Source organism: Ursus americanus, chromosome 3 (genome assembly GCF_024610735.1).
Source record: "Ursus americanus isolate L20-20 chromosome 3, mUrsAme1.1.p, whole genome shotgun sequence".
In the NCBI taxonomy this organism is placed as follows: Eukaryota; Metazoa; Chordata; class Mammalia; order Carnivora; family Ursidae; genus Ursus; species Ursus americanus.
Genome location: NC_142129.1, coordinates 69,955,775 through 69,981,442, shown reverse-complemented (window position 1 = coordinate 69,981,442; position 25,668 = coordinate 69,955,775). Strand labels below are relative to the sequence as shown.

General features: G+C 37.9%; 1 long non-coding RNA gene across 1 annotated transcript in view; it reads left to right on the top strand.

The window, feature by feature from the left end:
• The window catches only part of LOC123789303 (uncharacterized), an 86,629-nt gene extending 61,298 nt beyond the window's left edge, over positions 1 to 25,331 (top strand). Inside the window, exon 3 of the long non-coding RNA XR_006778779.2 lies at positions 23,559 to 25,331. This is a non-coding gene — a long non-coding RNA (uncharacterized LOC123789303). The remainder of the gene's footprint in view (positions 1 to 23,558) is intronic.
• Positions 25,332 to 25,668: the final 337 nt, after the last annotated feature.

Here is a 25,668-nt window from a genome sequence, read left to right as displayed (position 1 = left end):
GTGAGTAAAGTTAATTCACTCTGTGAAAATTACTGAGTACCTAAGGCCCAGGCATATATGACTATCCTAAACTTGACTGTGGAAAGAAATGAAAGAATTTATCCCTATCAACCAGAATGTTTCATCTACAGCTAGAGTTCACTCAGTCCTCATAGACCCATGGGAACGAATGAGATTGCATTAACTCATCAGCACCTCTCAATTCATCAAACACTGGCCAAATAACTGTTAAATCCCTGGGGTCATCTCATCTGTGCTAAGGAAGAAGTCTTGTCAGATACCATGTGGTTTCTAATACCTCCAGCCCTTTTCTGGCCCTTTCTGTGGACACTGTTGGAACTGGAAGAGAAGCTCTCTCTCTCTCTCTCTCTCTCTCTCAATCTCTCGATTGCATTACATTCTGTTAGAGGAGTCCCTAAGTAGTCTTGCTTGTACCTCCAGTGTCCGACAGAGTTTTAGAAAAACAACTCTTTTCATTTTCATTTATAGCTTTCACCTCAACTCTCTGAAGGACTGAGATATGATCTAAAGGGAGATCAAGACTAGAGACAAATTTGAGTAATAGACACTACACCATTCTCAGAATGGCCCCTCTCCTCTGATGACTAAGGCTTGTTACTGGATCAGGCTGTCACCCCTGGCTTCCTCATCCCTTATAATCTTCAGTCCTTCTCACCAAAAGACTTCTTAGAGTAATTTTAACATGCCCAGAACACAGTTGAATCTCAGTGGAAACCACTGTGTAGGCTTATAGCCATTTTCAAACACCCCCCCCCAACCCTCCAGCCCCCACACATATCCATTACTAGGAAATAAGTACTTTGGGACAGGGGTGGGGGTGCTAAATATGAAACTAAATTATCCCTACTTCCTAACATAGCTTATCAGGAAGACTTGGGGGCCAGGCAGGACAGAGCGTATTTCCAGGTATGTTCCTAGTAGACCACCAGAGGACAATGATCAGGGTCAATCCCAAAACAGCTACTGTAGAACTGAAAGAATAAATTAAGTTCTGGCAGAATGATTCTAAAATGGGAATTTGGGAGGTAAGCAGGTACTAGCCACAAAAATCCCAAAGCACTGAAGATCTGTTTTTATGATCCCTAACAGAGTAAGTAATGACTTTAGAGAATATGCATCCAGCTTCCTCTAATCTGAAAACTATGGTCTTCTGCAACAGACTGTTGGTGCCACCAGTATCATCCCCTTGATCCACTCCTGTAGCTTTGGTTGCCTGTATCATTGGTTAACAACTCCCTTCACAAGCCAGTGAGTTCCTACCTCAAGTATCTGTCTCTGCATGTCGACCTCGTCTGCCTGCGGAAGCATGGTCTTCCCACTCCCAGGGTAAGCAGAGAGGTAGGAGTTCATTCCCCCAGGACCAACCTTGCACCCATGAGTGGTAGAAGATGGTAGATAAATGCCCCAGTTTCCTTGCCCCTTAGTAGACCTACAGTTTTTTAGAGGATCCCTAGCAGGATTGAGTCCCAGATACCCACAGGGTAAGCACTCCTGAAAGTACTCTTTTCTGACTCTCCTACCATCTCTGTCTCACACCCCTACTCCCTCACAGTGCTTCCTGGTACTACTTCAAAAATAAACTACTTGCCACCATATTCTTTTCTCAGGATCTGATTTAGAGAAAACCCAAACTAAGATAACTTCCTTCAGATAAGAATTCTCTCAAATACAAATTAACCCACTATATTTATGTACAAGAAAGCAAAGAATTTTGAAGATAAATAAAAAATTAATTTCAGAGCCTCATGGACCTTACCTTTACCCAACTTCATCACTTAGGAAGTGACTTGAGGGGCGCCTGGATGGCTCAGTCCTTAAGCATCTGCCTTCGGCTCAGGGCGTGATCCTGGCGTTATGGGATCGAGCCTCACATCAGGCTCCTCCACTGGGAGCCTGCTTCTTCCTCTCCCACTCCCCCTGCTTATTGTTCCCTCTCTCTCTGGCTGTCTCTCTCTCTGTCAAATAAATAAATAAATAATCCTTAAAAAAAAAAAAAAGGAAGTGACTTGAGTCAAAGGCTAAAGGAAAAAGAAAAACTTTGGGGCAAGATCCCCCTTGTACAAAACCAAGCTTATGTTTGTCAGGGAAGGTAAAGAGAGAGAAGAAGGAATTTCTGTTTACTTCTCAGTTTCATCCTGTGTTTCAGGGAGGCATGATCTAGAATTTTCCAACCAAGGCAGGAAGAAGAGGGAACTGGCAAATCCCAATTCCCAGTCACTCTAGACAGGTACCAAATAGGACTTGTGTTAGTCTGCTCAAGCTGCCATAACAAAATACCACAGACTGAGCAGCTTAAACAACAGAAATCTGAGTGTTCACAGCTCTAGAGGCTAGAAGTTCAAGATCAAGGTGCTGTCAGGTTTGGTTTCTGAAGCCTTTCTCCTTGGCTTGAAGATGGCCACCTTCTTGCTATGTCCTCACATGTTCTTTCCTTTATATTCATTATAGCTCTTTGTCCAAATTTCCTCTTCTTTTAAAGACACCAGACAGATTGGATTAGGGCCCATCCTAATGGTTTTAATTTAATCACCTCTTTAAAGGCCCTGTCTCCAAATACAGTCACATTCTGAGGTGCTGAGTGGTTAGGACTATAACACATGGACTGTGGAGGGGGGCAGGGGGACATAATTCTGACCATAACAGGGTCCCCGTATCTGGGGTTACACTTTTCTTAGATTATGTCCTATAGAAAAATCCCTGCACAAAAAACCTTTCCAAATCTTTAAATTGGGCATTAAACACTCCTGTTTTACCAGATGGCAGATATGATTCAATTAAATCTCTGAAGAATCAAATATATATTAAGTACCTAGAGTATGGCCTTCATTGTGTTAGGTGCCATGGGGCCAATGAAAGGTATACGTATACAATCTCTACAGTCATCTGTGACTCAAGTCATGATCCCAAGGTCCTGGATTGAGCCCAAGTGGGGCTCCCTGTTCGGCAGGGAGTCTCTTTCTCCCTTTCCCACGGTCCCCACCCCTCCGCGCTCATGCTGTCTCACGCATGAGCACCCTCCCTCTCTCTCTCTCAAATAAATAAAATCTTTTTCTAAAAACTTTTTTAAAAATTCACTGGAGCTCTTTCTGTCCCATGTATTGTCTATCCTCTCAAAAGAAATTGGGTGACCCTAAATTAGCCCCATGGTGATGACAGCCAGCCATTGAAATCAAACAAAAAGGATGATTGGGTCTTCTCTGTCCAGTCCTTTAGCCTGCCATGTGCCCAAATACTACCACAGGACCTTACAGTCCAGGTTCAACCTTCCTCCTCTAACTTCCAGTCCATGCCCTCAGCACCATATTTCTGACACTTCTATTGTATTACAAATTATGTGGAGAGAGATCCTCCCTACTTGCCATGGAGTTTACAAAACGATTCCCCTGGAGACCATATCAAAGTTAATGTGACATACAATTTCAGAACAGGAAGAAGTAGGATGTACAGAAATTATAAGCTGCATTGTCCACATGGAGATCAGAATACTGCTCTCAACGCCACTTCTTTGTGCCTTTATGGATAGGTTAGAGAGGGAAGATGGTTTATGCCTGGTGGGACCTATTATGGCAGGAAACACCGAAAAGATTTCTTCCTAAGGGAGACTTAAACAAGTTTCTTTCTGTTTAAAACACTTAGCATTCATTCCTTTTTTAGGACATAGTCTTTGTGTGTATGTGTCACTATGACATTCCAACAAAAGACAAGGGGAAGGAGTATTATTCCATGTGACATTCAAAAACCTGACCTTTATCAGCTGCTTCTGAAGGTCATCCCTCCTATGATTGGGAGTTAGCTGTGCGCGGCCAGGAGCCCTGGCACACTGACTATGCAGCAAAATCGGGGGCTGAGACTGCCTTGCCAGCATGCTCATTAAGATTTCTTTCTTTCATGCTTCATTCCATTACTGAGTAACATGCATTCTGCTAGGATGCTGTACAGCAGTGTTTCCACATCTGTCTGATGATTAAAGGCCTCTGGACTCTTATTAAAAATACAGGTTCCCAGGTCCCACACAGTGTTGCTAAATCAGAATCATCAGGGGGAAGATCATGGGAATCTATATTTTTAACAAGCACCAAGGGTAATAACAAGAACCGAGGTGATTCTTACCCTGTGATTTGTTTGGAATGGTTGGTCCCTGCCTTTGGTGAACTAGGCCTCATTGTTCTATGAATCTAGCGTGCAGATCCTTTCTAGTTGGATTTCTAGATGAAATGGTGTTTTCCCTATGAGCACTTTCTAGATCTCCGTGTGCCATGAAATGCCAAGCCCACCCACAGTTCCTTAAAAAGTCAGTCAGTAACAATATTTAGCCATTTAAGTCACTTTCTTTTTTTCTTGCACTGTTTCCTTTTTTCCATAACCAAATGTTTTAATGCTGACAGACAGTCCAACCTTCTCATTAAATTTGAGTATCATTACAAGCTTTTCCAGTGTAACCTTGTTGTTTTACAAAATACAACTTTCAACAACAGTTACACAAGTGAGGTCAGCTGGAGTTCCTGTGGAGTGAGATGGAATCCTGAAAGGGTTCTGAGGGTCTTAAAAGACTGAAAACCTCTTTTCTATCCATCAACGGGCCACAGCTTCAGAGAAGCCCAAGTGGAATTCCTGTTTTATAGACCCACAGCCTGTCTTGCCTTGCCCAATGTGTGACTCCCAGCCATGGCAAATTTAGAATGCAAACACTTTGTGTCAGTTGTCTTGGGTAGCAACAAATTATGACTTTACTCAGCAAGTTGCTGTCTCTTAAAGGCTGCCTGCAACCAGTCATGACCAAGTGTTAGCATCACACAGGCTGGAAGGTGACCAAGGGAATGTGCCAGGAGAGATTAGAATGCACCTCCCAAGTCTGTATTCCTCTCAGAGACCATGGTCTCGGCAGCTGCAAGTGTTGTCATTTGTTGTCTTTTTTTCCAAAGGCTGTTTTGTCTTATCTGATGTTGAAACTCTGCCACACTGCTTTGAACACTGAAGCATAGGAATGAGAAATCAGTTGGAAATTTGTTCATGTCTCTTGCTATGCTTGACATTTCCACACTGATAAGGTATAGCTAAATATTGACTTTTTGGTTAAGTTCGGATTAGGTGTCTGGTCCATGTGCATTGATTGTGAATCATTATCTTTCTTCTTCTTTAGGACACTGAATTCTCTTACAAAAATAGAAAGGACAAAAAGAAAAAAAAAATTGTTGCCTGAAGTGTCGCCATTAATTACCCCAAGGTCTTTTCTGAGCTGTGATAAAAAATTGTCATTGACTTCTGAGATATGTTTTTGTTGAAGACCGTGTTGTTGAACATTAGAACATATTAAAAATCAGATTTTTGTACTTTTAGGCTATCCACATTTGTTTTCAAATTTGTCCATCAAGGAAAATGCTACCCTATTATCAATTTAAGTGCACAAACCTGATAGCAGGCTGACTTTAATTATTTACCAGTTAAATATATGTCACTGCCCTACCAAAATCAATAGGTGAAGATCTCTGCACTCAGGTTAGCCGACACAGACCCAACAGAGTGGACTAAGCTTCCTTTTACCATTCTGCTTGGAATAGAACAATTAAAAGAATCTAAAACACAGATTCACTAAACTCTTCGTGAATTTCTGCACTGTTTCCCAAAAGAGACTAAATTCCTTGAAAGCAGGATGATCCTTGATTGATTTTCCAAGATGCAACATTCCTAATCCACTGAAAGTATTTTCTTGTTACTCCAGCAACTTAATAATTACATCCTATTCAGAATGTTCTTCAAGTCAAAAGCTCAGCCATAGAGTCTAGGCATGGTCTCTGTTTCCAAGGAGTTTACGATTTATTTAGAAAAAAGGAAATACAGAATTATTTACTAAAATAATGGTAGCAAAGGAAGATCATTGAATTCAGAGGAAAGAACCTTCACTGTAGGCTAGAATGGTGATTGCAGCCTTTATGAGTAGATTAGCCCTGAGCCCTGGAAGAATTTAGCTAGATGAAGTTCAAAGGCATTCCAGGTTTTCTCTAAGACAGGACATTCTTATTGCAGTGTTTTGCCCACCCCATCCCCCAAGATTAAAATATTTATATAAAGAAAATTTTGTTTTAAAATCCAGGTGACTGGCTGATTGTTGGTTTTTAAATAAACAAAAAAAACCCTAGACATTACTATCTTTGTTACTGCTTCGGTAAGGCAGCTGAAATCTGAAATATATATAAATACATACATGAACCATATGATATTGCTTGTATTTGTCTCTTTTTGCCCTACAGAAGCTATAATTTCACATGATTCAATCATACACATACACATGTGCACAAGCACAGACATACACATATTTATGTTCAATGAAAAACTTCTCACCCCTATTTGAGCAAAATTTCCTAACTGTGCCAAGTTTTAGTTTTATAACATTTAATAGGCAAGTAATAAATTCTCAATAAAGCCATTTCTATCAACACTATTAATATGTATTACTATAAACTCTGTTCTCAGTATCTATATAATGACCCTGACTTGCCAAAAAGAATATTTGATGATTCAAGTTGTGAATAATGAAACAAAGAATTTGACGCATATTCAGATGGGCAGATGCATTAGCCCTTCACCCTTAGGAATCCAGAGCCAAATCTAGCAGCAATCAGGAACAAAAGAAATTGGAGTTCTTGAGTCATCTTTCCACTAAATATGTCATCCACATGAGAGAAACACAAACAGATATGAGAGTTTCCCCTAATGAACACAAATAAAATTAATAAAATAAGATAGACCACTGTTGCATATTTGGATCTCAGAAGGAAGGGAAGCATGAGAAATTCTAATAATGAGGTGAACATTATAGAATGAAGGATAGCATAGTATATTTTGCCTGGTCTTCTAACAAAGAGGAGCCCATTTTGAGCTTCAGACAGGGTACAATTCCAAACTAGGCAAACCAAGGAAAAAGACCTGAAGTTTCACTCATTTATGGAACATAAGGAATAGGAAGATTGGTAGGAGAAGGAAGGAGAGAATGAAGGGGGGTAAACAGAAGGGGGAATGAACCATGAGAGACTGTGGACTCTGGGAAACAAACTGAGGGCTTCAGAGGGGAGTGGGGTGGGACATTGGCATAGGCCAGTGATGGGTATTAAGGAGGGCACAGATTGCATGGTGCAGTGGGTGTTATACAAATATTATACAAATAATGAATCATGGAACATTGCATCAAAAACTGGGGATGTACTGTATGGTAACTAATATAACAAAATAAAAATTATATAAAAAACAAAAAGAGCTGACATTTAAAGAAAAAAAAAAAAGAAAAAGACCTGAAAGGTTTCTAATACACATGGCTCAGCCATCTAAGTAACGTTATGCCTTAAAAAAAAAAAAAAAATCAGCTAATTCCAGAAACCATGTTAGTGTTCAACATCCACTATGGGCTCTATTTTTTTTTTTAAGATTTTATTTATTTATTCGACAGAGAGAGAGCTCAAGTAGGTAGGCAGAGCGGCAGTCAGAGGGAGAGGGAGAAGCAGGCTCTCCAGTGAGCAGGGGGCCGGATGCAGGGCTCGATCCCAGGACTCTGGGAACACGACCCGAGCCCAAGGCAGCCACTTAACCAACTGAGCCACCCAGGCACCCCCCACTATGGGCTCTGAATCTATGTTAGAACAGAGTTTCTCAAGTTGGGTAGGCTGACCCATTTAGGAGGATTTGTGTATTTTCAACCAAAATGTATTATTGAGAATTTATTAATTTGTGGTATCCATTTCACTGATAATCTAAAGTAAGCATATTATTTTTTTTTACTGATGCCCTATTTGTTTTATTGTATTTTTTTTCAATTTTTTCCTCATTGTTAAAGTAAGCATATTCTAAATCATTGGGGTGACCACCTGATAATCAAATGCTGGGTCTATGAATCATAGACCAGTTTGTCTTTGTGTTTGCAATCAGATTGGTGCCAAGTAGTCCCATTTTAATTGTCTCCAGCTAATTAGCAATGAACAGAGGTAGACTTCAGAGGTAAACGAGGCTTTTGCACCAAGTATGGGCCAGATGACTTCACAGTGTGCTAGAGGAACAAAGGTGTTTCAGTGCTTCAGAAAGGGAAGAGCGCTGAGAGAGTTGCATCATCTCATGGCGCCAGGTGGGAAAGGCAGACCAAACCCAGCAGAACCTGAGCAGTAGTCACTAACAATGTGTAGCCCATGAAATTATTTGTGTTAATTTAAAGTTTATCACTTTCACAGAGGCAAAGGATGTATGTAGTTTGTACATTTGTTTTGGTAAGAGCTACAAGTTATAAGAACTAAAAGCACAAAAAGTTTATGCCTGGTTTTAGTTTGTACACATTTAAGAAGCATTTCAATTTAAAGGATTTAAATCAACAGGGGATAATGCAGGAATTTTTAAGGGATATATAAAATATGAATACTTTTAAGCATATGAAAAGACACTTGTCATTACTCATAATAAGAGATGTGAAAGTTAAAACCATAATGAGATACCCTTCACCACCTTATATAAAATTCCAAACCTCTTCAATATACACTTCCTACACCTGCTCCGCTTTCATGTCTCCAGAGCACTTGTCACTGTCTAAAATACTTGGATTTTGTTTAATTATCATGTTTATTGCCTATCTTTTTCCCCACTGCATCCCCGGAAAGTAAGCTTCATGGAAACAGGATTTTTTTTTTATTTAAATTTTGTAAATTAATATGTAGTGCAATACTGGTTTCTGGAATAGAATTCAGTGATTCATTATTTACATACAATACCCAGTGTTCATAATAAAAAGTACCCTCCTTAATACCCATCACCCATCTATCCCCTTCTTCCACCTACCTCTCTTCATCAACCTTCGGTTTGTTCTCTATCATTAAGAGTCACTTACGGCTTCCCTCCTATTCTCCTTTTTTTCTTTTCCGCCTCCCATATGTTCATCTGTTTTCTTTCTTAAATTCCACATATGAGATCACATGGCATTTGTCTTTCTCTGACTAACTTATTTCACTTAGCATAATACACTCTAGCTCCATCCATGTCATTGCAAATGGCAAGATTTCATTCTTTTTGATGGCTGAATAATATACCATCATATATATTATACACACACACACACACACACACATACACATATACATATATATACACCACATCTTCTTTATCCATTCACCAATTGATGGACATTTGGGCTCTCTCCAGAGTTTGGCTATTGTTGATAATGCTGCTGTAAACATTGGGGTACATATACCCCTTCAAGTCTGTATTTTTTTTTATCCTTTGGGTAAATACCTAGTAGTGCAGTTGCTGGATTGTAGGGTAGTTCTATTTTTAACTATTTGAGAAATCTTCCAAGTCTTCTCCAGAGTGGCTACACCAGTTTGCATTCCCACCAACAGTGCAAAAGTGTTCCTCTTTTTCCACATCCTCACCATCACCTGTTGTTTCTTGTCCTGTTAATTTTAGCCATTCCAGCAGGTGTGAGGAGGTATCTCATTGTGGTTTTGATTTTTATTTTCCTGATGACGAGTGATGTTGAGCATCTTTTCATGTACCTCTTAACCATGTGTGTGTCTTCTGCCCATTTCTTAACAGGATTATTTGTTTTGGGGGTATTAAGTTTCATAAGATCTTTATAGATTTTGGATACAAACCCTTTATCAGATATGTCATTTGCAGGTATTTTCTCCTATTCCATAGGCTGCCTTCTAGTTTTATGGATTGTTTCCTTCACAGTGCAGAAGCTTTTTATCTTGATGAAGTCCCAATAGTTCATTTTTGCTTTTGTTTCCCTTGCCTCCGGCAATGTGTCTAGTAAGAAGTTGCTATGGCCAAGGTCAAAGAGGTTGCTGCCTGTGTTCTGCTTTAGGATTTTGATGGTTTCCTATCTCTCATTTAGGTCTTTCTTCCATTTTGAATTTATTTTTGTGTTTGGTGTAAGAAAGTGGTCCAGTTTCATTCTTCTGTATATTGCTGTCCAGTTTTCCCAGCACCATTTGTTGAAGAGACTCTTTTCTCCATTGGATATTCTTTCTTGCTTTGTCAAAGATTAGTTTGACCATAGAGTTGAGGGTCCATTTTTGGGTTTTCTATTCTGTTCCATTGATCTATGTGTCTGTTTTTGTGCCAGTACTATACTATTGATGACTACAACTTTGTACTAGAGCTTGAAGTCCGGAATTGTGATGCCTCCAGCTTTGCTTTGCTTTTTCAGGATTGCTTTAGCAATTCAGAGTCTTTTGTGGTTCCATGCAAATCTTAGGATTGTTTGTCCCTGCTCTGTGACAAGTGCTGGTGGTATTTTGATAGGGATTGCATTAAATGTGTAGATTGCTTTGGGTAGTATAGACATTTTAACAATGTTTGTTCTTCCAATCCCTGAGCATGGACTGCTTTTCTGTTTCTTTGTGTCATCTTCAATTACTTTCATAGGTGTTTTATAGTTTTCAGAATACAGATCTTTTACTTCTTTAGTTAGATTTATTCCTAGGTATCTTATGGCTTCTGATGCAATTGCAGATGAGATTGATTTCTTGATTTCTTTTTCTGCTGCTTCATTATTGGTGTATAGAAATGCAACAGAGGAAACAGGAATTTTGACCATCTTATTCACTGTAGCATCTTTAGCTCCCTAGAACATTATATGGCACATAGCAAACGCTGGCTTATTTGCTGAATGAATGAATTAATGAAGACCTATGATCCAGCAATTTCCCTTCTAGACACATACCCTAGAGGAACTCTCTCACTTGTGTACACAGGAACAAGCATGGCAGTACCATTTGCCATAGAAGAAAATTGGAAAAATCCTAAATGTCCTTCAGTAAAGGAATGAAGTACATTGTGGTGTAATCACAAAAGGGAGTTTAAAAATTAACATAAATGAAAATGATTTACATGGATAAAAATCAAAAATTGTGCTGGAAGAAAAAAACAAATTGCAGACAGATACATGCAGTAATGTATAAATGCCCAGATAGGAGAGTTCACCTCAGGTTAAGGATAACCTCAGAATGGGGGGAGATGGAAGGAATAGGAAGGCTAAATGGAGGGCTTTGATTATATCTGTAACCTGTATTACTTTAAAGTTGTTTACCTGAAGAAGACATAGCAGATATTAACATTTCTTAATTTTGGGTAATGGGTACATGGATGCATATTATATTATTGTCTGTATTTTTCTAATGTTTCATAATTTTTATTTGTTTAAAGATTTTATTTATTTATTTATTTATTTATTTGAGAGAGAGAATGAGTGAGAGAGAGAGCACAAGCTGGGAGGAGGGGCAGAGGAAGACGGAGAAGCAGACACCCCACTGAGCAGGGAGCCTGATGTTGGGCTCGATCCCAGGTCTCTGGGATCATGACCAGAGCTGAAGGCAGACGCTTAACCAACTGAGCCACCCAGGCACCCCTGTTTCATAATTTTTAAAAACCATTTTAATCCAAGTACAAAGAACTATTAGTTTTTTTCATGCATTAATAAGTAATTATAGCCCCCTGCTATGATACTGATAATGAAGATGATGACTCTTTTTCCTCTTCTTCTCCTTCTTTTTCTTCTATTATTATTAATAGCTACTATTTTATTTCTCTTTATATCAGGCTTCTTTCCAAAAAATCACTTGATATGGCTTATAACAAAAGATATGAATAACAATCTAGCAAGATTTAAAAAAGTGATATGTAAATAAGCTAGCTATTAAAGTAAACATTAATGCTATAATTAAGCTTCACATTTTGCTCTAAGTTTCCTGGAAGATGAAATGACAAGCAAGCACACCAAGCAATTACATAGGCCTCATTGTTAGAAAGGGTACCTTGGGGAAGACAAAGCTTTTCCTGGGATTAAATTCTCAAAGAAATCTCTCATGTATGACTTTATATTAGGAACACTAACATAGACAATGTCCTCAAGAGCATTTTAACTAAAATCAAAAGTTGACTCCATACGCCTTTTCTTGTAACACCGTTAAAAAAAAAGTTGAGGACATAATGTATTAGTACAGTTCAGGGAAGGGCATTCATTCTTTAGAAACTAAAGTAACATATGCCTTTAGTCATCTAGCTAAATCCAAAGATAAAATACCCAAGTGGGCAGGCAGGGAGCATGTCTTTTAGATAATTGTTCCTAAATATAATTTCCCTTAGACAAGCTATTGATAGATGGAAACCAAACATCCATCAATTAAAGAGTATGGTCACAGACCTGGGTCTGTAGTTAAGTTATTGAGCAAGTATCACTTGCCTCTTCTTAGAAATAACTTGAAAATTATAAAATAAAGAACTGATTCATCATAGGCCCCAACTGACAAGATTCTATTTTTTTCTTTTAGATTTGTCTATTTTTGAGTCTAAAAGAAATGTGATTCCGAGTTCTAAGTCCAGATTTGGTGGACCAAGGGTTATGCATGCCAGGGGATGCTGTGGTTTACTGGCAGCATTTTTATATATCTTTTTAATGCCTGTAGTGTAGAGATACATTGCAGGGATTTGGGTTTGGGCTAGTCCCAAGAAAAGACTATAATTGAAGGCCTGCTTATCCATTGACTCTTTCTGCTACCGCCAGCAAAATAAGAAAACACAACTAATATCGAACAACATTGAACTTAAGGTAGAAAACTAACTAAAATTATAAAGAAAGAGCTTGTACTACTAATAATTATTATTCCATTCACAACACCTTTTTCACCTTTTTATGCATGGTCTCAGCAAACCGTCACAAAACCCAGTGAGATGGTTATAGTAAAAAAATTAGACAGTAACGACTCTGAAGCTTAAGGTAACATGGTGACATGACCCAAATTAGAAATCTAGTCAGTATCAGGGTCAGGGCTTGAACTCAGTCCTGGCCGCAAACCCAGCTGCCTTGCTATAGTTCTAATACAGCCATGTCCTCTTTGGTAAGAGGACCAAGGTCCAGGACTACTACCAAGTAGTCCCTTTCCCAAGGACGAGGCTTCATCATCTGTCACATGACTATGAGGATCATACACAGACTTCTCTCTATAGATCTTCCCCACACCAACCCTCACTAATAGAATAATAAAGTTTTCCTCAGAATCACATCATCTCTTAAAGACAGAAATCAACTACGAACAGGGAGTGTTTGTTGGGAAGATTTTTTAAGGTTAGTTTATGAATTGAAATTGCAATTAATAAAATCAGAATTATGAGCAGATGCACATCTAAAATTCGATAGGTGATCACATCCTAAGTGATACGTGAAAGAGATGGTCTCCTTTCAGAAATGAGATTCATAGTTTTAGTGGGTTCACAAGCAAATTCATAAACTTTTCAAATAAAAATTATGCTTTCTTTTTGAGTTTGTTTCTTCTACATTTGGAGCTCAGTGTTATGGAATAAAATTAATTTCTTCAAATGTGGAATTTAGTTTCATGCTTATTTAATAGTTGAAGGTAATCTAAAAATCACAGGGCTCTCCAGACCTGAGTTGATCATATTTTCAACCTCTCTAGTCTAAAGCTACTCTCTACAAGAGGAAAGAGCCAGGTGAATGACTGCTCTTACTAAAGCAATGTGGGAGGGTCCCAGGACACACTGCCCAATGTAAGCAAGACATTCTTTTCCACAAGTGTCAAGATTGCGTACCTTCAAATACCAGATCAGTGCAACTAGGGGACTGGGGGAAACTGGAGCCCAAAAATATATTAAGTAGCTTGCCTAATTTTAAACCAGTGTTGACTTCCATTTATCCAAATGCATAAGGCATACTATTTTGCCACCCCCCCCCAACGAAAATTCATTTGGGTTTCTTTCAATCACTTGAAGTAATAGGTACCATACTTGATAGAGGCCAGATTTCCATAGTATCTAAACCTCTCCTGGGTAAACAAGTGTCTATTTTAAATCAGTCACTATAAATGTGACTCCTGAAGGAAATATATCTAAAAAGGAATGCCCTGGTATTAGCAAAATACATATTCCCATAGAGATTAAAGGAACTACTCCACTGCAGTTATTTATATGGAGGCTTCAGTTATAAAAACAGAAAGATTGAATCACTGAAGTAAGAGTCAAGTACCAAACTGTACAGTTAGTAGGGTCTTGTCCAGAAGTGTCTGTGCGAATGATAATGGCTGGTAAGGTGTGAAAAACTCAGGCACAACAGGAGAAAGAAGTCTCTGCTAGAATAGCACACTTCTCTGTCCACATCTCATAGCCTAAGGCTGATATCAGAAGGACTCATAAAGAAACACCATCTTTCCCAGTGATGATTTATATTTTCCAGAGCAGGAGAACCAGTGCTAAGATCAGTGAAACAACTTGCCTAAGCAACCATAACAAGACATCTAATTTAGCTCTAACAGTGTTGCCTAGTGACAACCAGAAGCCTGTTATTTGTCAAATTTAAAATTAAGAGAGAGTGCATCATTTTAATTAATGCATTGTTTTTATCTTGGGCCTGCTAAAAATCCTTTAGTGTAACTCTAAGTGGAGTAAAATCAAGACGTTAGGGAGAGGGAACAATTCCTAAATGGCAAAGAATTACAGTAAGTGTTGAAAGAATATGGTCACATGTTATTAACCCATAGCTCCAATAAGAAGGGGACCCTGTGGCATCATAAATTCACCCATGTGGAGGAATGTGCCTAATTCTTACTAGAGTTTATCACTTTTCTCCCTAGGAAAAGTAACTTAGATTCAGGACCTTAGAGTAGACATAAGATAGCAGATGTCACAACCCCCCACTCAAGACAGCAACCCTAACAGATTTAGTCATTCATTCAACAAATATTTCGAGTACCTACTATGCACCAACCACTATACTAGACTCTATCAGTGCAATCTAAACAAGATAAGCAAGGACCCCAACCTCATGAAGGTAACAGTCTAAAATACAAGTAAACACATGAAGAATTACAGATTTTGACACAGTTTATGAAGGAAATCAACATATGCTGGGATAGAGAACAACACAGGGCAGAGGGAATCCAATCACAGATAGGGTGGTCAGGCAAATCCTCTCTAGAAAGGTGACATTTAAGCTGAGTCCTGAAAAAAGAAGAAATTTGCCATGCCAGTTACAGAGGAAACACCATTGTAGTTAGAGGATACAGCAACTGCAAGAATCTGTGAGGGTCCTGTATCTGAAGCATAATGAGGAAAGGGAAGGAGGTACCATTAAAGATGTGGGCAGAGGTCAGATAATGCCTCTCTGGTAACCATGATAAAGAGTTTGAATTTTAACTGTAAATGTAATAGGAAGACTTTCAGAGAGGAGTGACAGGATGTGATTTATACTGAAAGGGTGCTCCACCATATGCCAACTCCCATGGCATAGGAATGTCCCTTTGTAAACTAGCAAGCTAGGCACCAGTTGCTTTAGAACCCTTAGGCTCCTTGTGGCCCATGTGATTACCATATTTTTTTAAAAGCAAGCACATATGCCTAACAGTTTATCCTGTAATAATAGCAGTCATGGGAGTAGCAGCGGCAGCAGCTAATATTTGTTACATGCTTCCTAGATAACAAGTATCATTTTAAGTGAGACAGGAATCCATCAAAATCCTAGAGGAGAACATAGGCAGTAACCTCTTCGACATCGGCCACAGCAACTTCTCTCAAGACACGTCTCCAAAAGTAAGGGAGACAAAAGCAAAAATGAACTTTTGGGACTTCATCAAGATAAAAAGCTTCTGCACAGCAAAGGAAACAATCAACAAAACCAAGAGGCAACCCACGGAATGGGAGAAGATATTTGCAAATGACACTACAGATAAAGGGCTGGTATCCAAAATCTGTAAAGAACTTCTCAAACTCAATACCCAGAAAACAAATAATCAAGTCAAAAAATGGATAGAAGACATGAACAGACACTTCCCCAAAGAAAACATATGAATGGCTAACAAACACATGAAAAAATGTTCAACATCATTAGCTATCAGGGAAATTCAAATCAAAACCACATTGAGATACCACCTTACACCAGTTAGAATGGCAAAAATGGACAAGGCAGGAAACAACAAATGTTGGCGAGAATGTGGAGAAAGGGGAACCCTCTTACATTGTTGGTGAGAATGCAAGTTGGTACAGCCACTTTGGAAAACAGTATGGGTGTTCCTCAAAAAGTTAAAAATAGAGCTACCCTATGACCCAGCAATCGCACTACTGGGTATTTACCCCAAAGATACAGAGGTAGTGAAAAGAAGGGGCACCTGCACCCCAATGTTTATAGCAGTATTGCCCACAATAGCCAAACTGGAAGGAGCCGAGATGCCCTTCAACAGACGAATGGATAAAGAAGATGTGGTACATATATACAATGAAATATTACTCAGCCATCAGAAAGGATAAATACCCACCATTTGCATTGACATGGATGGAACTGGAGGGGATTATGCTAAGTGAAATAAGTCAAGCAAAGAAAGACAATTATCATATGGTTTCACCCCCTGCTCTCATGCATGCTCTTTCTTCTCTCTCTAAAAAAACACAAAAAATTTGAAAAGATAAAAGTGTGCTGCTTAATGTTCAAACACTTGAGGATTTTCTAGTTCTTTTTTTTTTAAGATTGATTTTTTTATTTTAGAGAGAGAGAGAGAGCAAGAGCAGGAGCAGCAGAGGGAGAGGAAGAGAGAATCTCAAGCAGACTAAGTAGGAAGCCTGAGTTGGGAAATGAACTCATGACCCTAAGATCACGACCCTGAGATCATGACCTGAGCTGAAACCAAGAATTGAACACTTAACCAACTGTTCCACCCCAGTGGCCCTAGTTATTGCTATATTAATGAATTCTATTTTAATGAATTCTATTTTAATTCCACCGTGGTGAAAGAATATTCTGTCAGATCCATTGAAATTTGATAAGACTTGTTTAATGTCCCAGCATATAGTCTATTTTTGTAAATACTCCAAAGACATTTGAAAAGAATGAGCATTCTGCAGTTGCTGTAGGCAGTTCTATGAATGTCAGCTAGGTCAAGTTGTTTAATGGTGTTGTTCCAATGTTCTGTATTCTTACTAGTGTTTTGTGAGTGGGCCAATCAGTAACTGTAAGAGGGTATTAACATCTGTTTGTCTATTTAATCTTAAAAAATTTTGCTTTCTGTATTTTGAAGTTATATTATGCACAATTGTTTTCTTCCTATTGAATTGGACCTTTCAGCATTAAGAATTCTCTTTTTTTTCCAGTAATATTTTTTGCCTTGAAGTCTACTTTGATATTATAACCACATTAGCTTGCTTTGGTTAGTGTTCATGTGGTATATCTTTTCCATGACTTTACTTTCAACCTATCTATGACCTTTTATTTAATAAATGTCTTCTATAAATAGGACATAGTTGGGTCTAATCTGACAATATTTCCCTTTTAGTTGGAGTGTGTAGTCCAGTGAATTTACTATCATTACTGATATAAATACTTATATACTTGATATTTCTCCCAGATTTGTCCCATTTGGTTTTTTGTTCTTTTTTCTGCCTTCTTGCCTTCTTTTGGATTAATCAAATATTATATATTATTCCATATTTAGCTCATCTATTGGCTTTATGTATGATTTTTTAGGTGATTGCCCTAGAGATTGCAATATCTCTTCCTTTTCCTCCATCATAGCTGGAAGCTGAGACAGGGCAGAGCTCTGCATTGTTTCATATTTCTGGTGCATTTCAGGACTAGTGTTTATGTCTTCCAGAATATCATGTGGTTTTTTCATCCACATATGGCAATTAGATGTATGGCCTTTTTGTCTCTGGGTCTTATTTGTTTAGGCAACTTCACTTACTGTAGATTTTGATAAATCTTTAAGAAAATCCTTTCTTTTCACTACAAACAGGAAGCCATCCAATGCCTGTAATAAAAGTGGTCCTAAGGAGTCTTAAACAATAACACCTGTCCTGTAGAAGATACTCCTAAACATCATCTTCATGAATTCATAATTCTTGAATTACTATGAATTGAATTTGTACTTTTACCATTTCCTTCATAATGCACCAACCTTATAACACCTTTCCTCCCTCCTGCTCTTTGTGCTTGCCATATATTTTACTTCTACATGTTAAAACTCAAGAGATAACATAATAAAAATTTTTTTTTAAAACTCGAGACATTTTTATTATTATTTCTTTAAATAATCAGCATTCTTTATATTTACTCATTCTGGTGATCTTCATTCCTCCCTATAATTTTGTGCTTCATCATTGATTATTTTCTTTCTTGTGTTTCTTATTATATAGAGACAAATGACAAATTCTCTACATTTGTTCTTCTTTTTGGAATGTCTGTGTTTCACTACTAGTCTCCAGTATAGAAAAAGTACATTGATATTTTGGGTTTGGGTCAGACTGTAGACAATCATGAATGCTAGGCTGAAAGATAAGTATTTATCGAATATGTAATGAGGAGCCACCAAATTAAGTCATACAAGGCACTTTGTGTCATTGTGCTAGACCATTCAAAACGAAAAGAAACTAGAAGTAGGGAAACCAATTAGAAGGCTATTGAAAGATACAGTAAGAACTCAAACTTGTGGTGAGGTCACAACAGGATTAGAAAGAAGAGAACAAATTAAAAGATGTTGATGAAAAAGAATAGATGTGATTTAAGAACTATTTGGATATGGACAAGTAAGAGAAAATGGCCATTGAAAACTGGCTTCCATACTTCATGGACAATAACTAATTTAACTGTGCTACTATTAACACAAGTGGGAAGTTGAGAGGAAGAGCTGTGGTTGGCATAGAGGATGAAATATTATGTATCATGTTTCAGGAGCTTGGCTATTTAGGTGGAAATGCCCATGAGACAATTGGAAGTTTCATAAAGAGATTTAAAAAAAATAGATCTGAGAGACATTCACTAAAAGTACTAATTGAAAATATAGCTAAAATAGGATATAAGAATGGAAGGGAATGGAAAAGAGCATGCAGAGAGATTGTCCCTCTCTCTTCTCATTCCACTTGCCTCTCCACCCCACCGATTCCTCTTCCACAGATTCTTCCCCAGTGCACTAACCCATAGTCCGTACCTGCCATGCCAGACAGGAGCCAGCTGGTGAAGGGATAATTGCAAAGGCAACAACTAAGTCTGTGACTTCAAGAAAAAAGTGAAGAAAGAACATAAGTGACAGAAGGGTAATGCAAGTATTAACATAGAAAAGAGCATGTTCTATGTCCCCAGTGCCACCCAACTCAGGTGGTCATATCTAGATTAAAATATATACGTAATGCAATGTTCATAATTTAAGTAAAAGATAGTCCATAGATTTCAAATGATTTTATCTAATTATACATGAGTCTTAGAGGTGAAAATTGTCTTACGATTCATAATTTTTTTTTATCTTTTTGAAGGCTTGTACAATCAAAACACATTACATTTTCAATTAGAAAAATATACACTTTTTTCTTTTGCTCTCTTCCTTTCCCACTCTGAATGACCCTTCCAAAAAAAAATTTTTTTTGCTATATTAGACAGAATGGTCTGGTGTATGTCATTGTCTGAAAACCAGGGTACACAGTAGGGAATTCAGCAATGAGAATAACAGTTATGCTTAACACAGTCCAGAAACAGAATGATCAGAAAAGTGTATAAAACATTTCAGGGCTAGGGAGAACCTGAGTGCTATTAAGCAGTAAAATAATATTTTAGTTAATTATCTCAACTTTTCTTATCTCTGAAGAATAGCTTCATGTATAGTGTTAATATCATAGCACAAGAAAGAATCTCTGAGATGATCTGCTTTTAAGCAACTGAATATATAAGTCATCTAGGAACAGAAGTTGCTTAAGCTCCTGAACATCTCCACAATCTCCTTTGACAATCTATTCAAATGTTCTGAGGTTATGATAGTGAGGGATTTCATATTATATATTTGTTTATAAAATAGATTCTGTAAGGACAGGGAGAGGAAAGATACTTCAAATTAAGTCTGAAATTCCATTTAAGTCCCAAAGGTTGTTTTGCTGAGAAGGCAAAACCATGTCCAAATTGTATCATGTACTCCTAATTTCTAAGAAAGCTGTACTTAGAAGAATGATAGAAATTTCTTCTTACAAGATTCTACCTGGACAACACCTAGAGGTGTCCAAATTCTCATAAAAGAAGTAAAATCTAAAAATGAACAGTCTTTTGGGGGTATCCAATTAATGCTAATTATCCAGTTATTGAAGAGCAGGCCATTTGCTTTTTACTAAACAGAAGTTGTTCTATGAACAGACCTGCCTCCAAAGGGTAAATATACATCATCAAGTGAAATGCATAAGCTACCTATCAATTTCTTTCTGTGGTGAAACAAAAGTATAAATTGTAAGGACGTAAAGAATTTGATAACCAAATTTCCCTTCCCATAGAGTAAAGCCAAACAATAACCCTTACCATGTGAGTAGACATATGAGCTGTCACCTGAAAACTTAATAGAATTTGCAAAACCCTACATCCAATGTGGCATACTGCATAGTGGGTATATTTGCTCTTCCTTAGGAACTAAAAGTTGAGGGGCACCTGGGTGGCTCAGTCGGTTAAGCGCCTGGCTCTTGATTTCAGCATAGGTCGTGATCTCAGGGTTGTGGGATCAAGCCCCACATCTGGTTCTGTGCTGGGTGTGAAACCTGCTTGAGATTCTCTCTGCCTTTCCCCACCCCTCTAAAAAATAAATAAATAAAATGTAAAAAAAAATAAAAATAAAAAAATAAAAGTTGAGCTCTGTTGCCGACAAAGCTTAACAGCGACCCAGCATTAAATAATGAAGCCACATTTCAACATCATTTATAATTTAGGGCTGGAAATTTTACCTCTATTCATAAGTTGCAATTAACTGGCTATATCATAATAGTTGAATAAGAGCAAAACCATTTGACTGTTACCCTTTCATTATTAATTAAAGATTAAGATTGCTTACGATACAACATTTTGTGTTCTCCAACAGTCCTGATGAAATCACCGTTGCTTTTATGCAAGATATTAAGTAGATGACTGGTCCTTGGAAAGCTTTCTAAGTAACTGACATGTGGTTCTCTGGAGATTTGCCCTCTCAAAATCTGATAATGAGTCATGCCCATACAAGCATTTGCCTTTTTTTTTTAATGGGCATTAATAAAAATGTTTATCAATACTAACAGTCCCTTTTTTCTCCTTTCTTAATATTGCTATTGATTGCAGACTGGGAATGTCATGGATTCCATATGGTTTACAGAGTATACATTAACACATCAGATTAAAGCCTTTAAGATTTCAATAATTTAGGTAACCATCTGGGAAATGGCAGGAAGATCTTCAGCTGTTAGAATTGGTGGTTTAGTTCCCATTTGTATTTTCATAGCAAACATCTAGATTTTTCATATTTTTTACATTAGCAAGTCAGAGGATATAGATGTACTCTTCCAAGTGTCTCCACATATAATTTTCATTCTCATAGTGTTCAAAGGGATAGTTCTAAGGCTTTCTCTCCAAACTGTTGAGAGATTGGTTTATTTTCAGTCCAAGAATGCACAGTGATAGGACTTACATGAAACTACCTTATCTAGCATTCCTAATAATATACCACAAACTATTTAGCTAAGATTCATTGACTTGTTCCCCTGACAAGTCAACACAACTAAAGCTCAAGTCACCAAAACAGTACCAGGCATTTGATTCGGAGCAGGACTCAACACTCCCAGGTGTGACCACTCTACTGTATTTAATACAGTCATGATTAACCTCATTTGTGGCTGCCAATCTAGAAGCGGCAGGCAGGAGCCTGTGAAGGATCTTAAGTGAACTCTCAACCACATTCCCCGTAAGTCTGCTCTTATTTAGATAGCAGTGCAGATGGACATATCACAAAATGTGCTCATGATATCAAAATGTACCAAAAGGAACAAGCAAGTCCTAACTTTGGTTTGGAGTCAAAGGTAGGAATGTGGATATGATCCAGAACAATGCAGCACTGAGCAGACTGAGTGGAGAGACATTTAATGATTCATCTAACCAGTTGGCTTTCAGGAGAGTTCTAAAGGCACTGGCCCCTGGCACACTTGAACAGGTTTCTATTTTCCCTCAGCACTGCAGGCACTGAGACAAAAAGCATAGAGCAGGGAGTGGGCTAGTAAGACAAGAGGATAATTGTGATGTTATTTGGGCACTACCTTATTCTGTTTCCCTGAGGTTAGAGAACTGTTTCCTTGGACTATGTAAACTCATCTCTTTAAATTATATCAAGGATAAGATATTGTTTTCTTTTGGAGTCAAGTAAAGTTCCTTTCAACAAATTTTCATGTCAGAACTTCCTGAAGTTCTATTCCAGGGTTTCAATTCTAAAATTGAGTAACATTCCTTTGCATGAAAATGCTTTTTAATGAGTTACCTCCCAATAAAAGTATTTGCATTTTTTTTCTGAGCACCTTATCACCAGTGGAAACAAGGAATGACTTGAGAGCTCCCCCACCAAAAATGTCAAATAACCTCTTCCAAGCCACCCCAAATACACATACAACCCTAAATAAAACCACTGGGTGGTTACTCATATACTAGAAGAAATTCCCCTGTTCCCCTCTCCTGCCAGCCACCCCAAGTCTGTCCTACAGGGAAATTCTAGAACTATAATGTCTCATTTTTTCTTTTTTCTCTTCTCTTTCCATCTGTCTTTCTTAAAATTTTCATTCCAGATAGAAAACTGTAACAATTTTCTTCAAAGTCTCTGCTGTAAGGAGGTAGGCATTGGAAGAGAAAGAAAAATTTAATTTATTTAGTGGCCATATCCCTCAACATTTTCTTTCCTTCCTCTTTTATTCTTAGGATGTGATACAGTACAATACAAAGGTATAATATTTCCATTTCTATTAAAATAAAATGTCACATAGTGACTTTGAGGTTGCAATTAGTAGAGAACAAAAATACACTTACCAGGTTGGGTCACCATGATTGGACCAATCCTCAGTCTTTCAAAGCTTAGACTATAGTTACCGTAGTAACATACATCTGGTTATACTACATATGTTGTCGCCTATCAGGATCTTTGCCTGATCTCAGTGTCCCAGAAGAATAAAGCTCCTCTGCGTCCCTATAGCACTTCATTTGTGCTACTAAAAATCAATTAATATATTATATCAGAGTTAATTATTAATATGCCATGTCTTTCCCTAGATCACAAGCTAAGAGCAAAACCCATAACATATTTATCATTATCTGATTACCTCTTCACACAAAGCTTAGCACATAGAAGTTAGCAAAAATGTGTGTCGAATGATTGAATGTCATAAATTAAGACAACCTCTTGTAGAAGCAACCTCCACACCAAATTTGACAATCATGACAATTGGTTGTCTTTTGAAAGAAGAGTATGTGGAGTGGAGGTCTGATTTAGCTGAAAAGAAAATTGAGATAATGTGAAATCAAAAAGGAAGAAAATGGGAAAAACAAATCCGATTTTTCCCCAAAATATCAGCTCTAGGACCTAATGAAAATCATGTGTAAGTATACACTGTATGTTTAAAAGTACCCGTAATAAATGTGATAACTCTAAAAGTGCTGGCCTTCCAAGGCTTGAGCCTAGAGAAGTGGACAAAGCTACTAACTTAGGTACGGTGAACTAGAGGAATCCATAATTGTCTATCTGTTATCTTGGTTTCAGATGTCATGGGTCCACTGAGCACAATGAAGATCCACTGAGAGGAAATGAGAACGTAGTAGTCTTCTCAAGGTAAGTCAGTCTCTGGGGTGAAAAGTACCTGCTCCTACTTCAGTCTCTTTCTCCAGCCTCCAGCCTTTGAATCCAAATGACTATTCACAAGACCAACAGTGATTTCATCACAGGAAAGAAACAAGGTGTGACCTATCATGGGACCCACAAGGCATCAGAATCACTTCATTTAGGTGAGTATTTAAAAAGGACCTGGATAAAGGGATATTCTAAGTCACATAAATCCAAGAAATAGCATCAACTGAAACAACCAGGTCTGGACTTCTAAACATGTAGTACCCAAACAATTCATAACCTTCTTTTTATCTGTAAACTCTGATGCTTTTGTTAAGGAATTGTGTGTCTCACTTCAGGCTGCTCTAACAAAATACCATAGACTAGGTGGCTTAAACAGTAAATACCTATTTCTCACAGTTCTAGAAACTGGGAAGTCCAAGATCAAGGTGCCAACAGATTTGATATCTGGTGAATCCCCTCTCCCTGGTTTGCAGATGGCTGTCTTCTTGCCAAATGCTCATGAGGTGGAATGAGATCATCTCTTCCCTGTCTTTTCTTATAAAGACCATTCATGAGAGCTCCTGAAATACCTATCAAAGCCCCGCCATAGCAGTGTGTGACTAGGATTTCCCATACTTAGTTGTCAAGAGAGAAGGGCTTTAGAAAGGTCTCTAGTGGTCAGAATTGGTCTTTCAGGATCTGAAAATCAGTTCCCTGGAAGAGAAGACCTATGTCCTGCTTTTGAAGCCAGTGGTTTAGAAAATACCCCTCCCCTTGTTTCCTTCCTTAAGAGATCTCATCTCAGTTATTCTAATGAGCGAATGCTCTCACTTTGGCCTCTTTCTCCATCCTTCAACATTTGAATCCTGATGACCAGTCACAAAACCAATAAAATCATAGGCAGTTTACCCACAGTGGACACAGTGTCTTATCAAACATGAGTTTTGTCTCTCCAGAACAAGGCAGAAAACAGAGATCTCAATGTTTTCAATCTTTTGCTCCCATGCATTCAATGAATTCTCAAGAAGTAATCCAATGAGTAGAGTTTCAAGCCAATAGCCAGACGTTATGCTCATCAAGAATAACACCTATATTCCCTGGCAAACTAAAAACTTTAAACCACGAAGACAATATTTAACAGATAAGAAATAATTTTCTAAAAAACTCTAGAAGATGCAAAGTATATGCAAATTTGAGCACATTTTCCTTTAACCCTTTAACAGAAATAAATTTATTGAAAAACTTTCAAAAGTTTATGTGGAGTCAGAGATAACTAAACTCCACCCTTGAGAATTACCCTTAGTTGCAAAATCACTGTAGGGATTTGAGGAGCCAAACAAGTTTATTTTGTGTCTTTTAATGCCAGCAAACTAAACATGAACACTAAAGTGTGAAAGAAAATTCTTTAGCTGATTTCAAATCACAGGCATATGTTTGGCTGGAAGACATATTGAGGAACAAACACTTCAAAGGCAAATCCTTTAGAAATGGAATCACTGGCACCAGACCCACTGCCTGTTAAATTGTTTGACCAAAAAGACTGCTTCAAGAATCCTCAGCTCTTTACCCCTATAACCGAAGCTGGAATATTTGGAAGCAGTCCTGAAACCATAACTTCACTTGTGACACAATCTGTTTTCCATAACTCTGGCCAAACAGTCTAACTCTCTAAGGAACCAAGAATGAAGAAACCTCTTGCTCTTGATGTACCCCCAAAGCAAAACGACTTCTCAAAGGTGATTAATTGTGACACAAATAGAATGCAAAACTACTTCACAGATGCAGCACTACTTCTGATAATGTTATAACATTATCACTTTTGAGTTGTTATTGTTTTGTAGGCTCATTTCCCGCTCATCTTTCAGATTAGTTGTATTTGTATTTGTGTGTGTGCGTGTGTGTGTGTGTGTGTGTGTACATATACTCACATATGTTTAACAAAAGAACTTCAGTTCAGGACTTAAAGTCAATAACAATTTTTAAAACACTTGATGGAAAGTTTGGGAGAAATTCTGTCCTTGATTTCTTTTGTCTTACAAGTCAA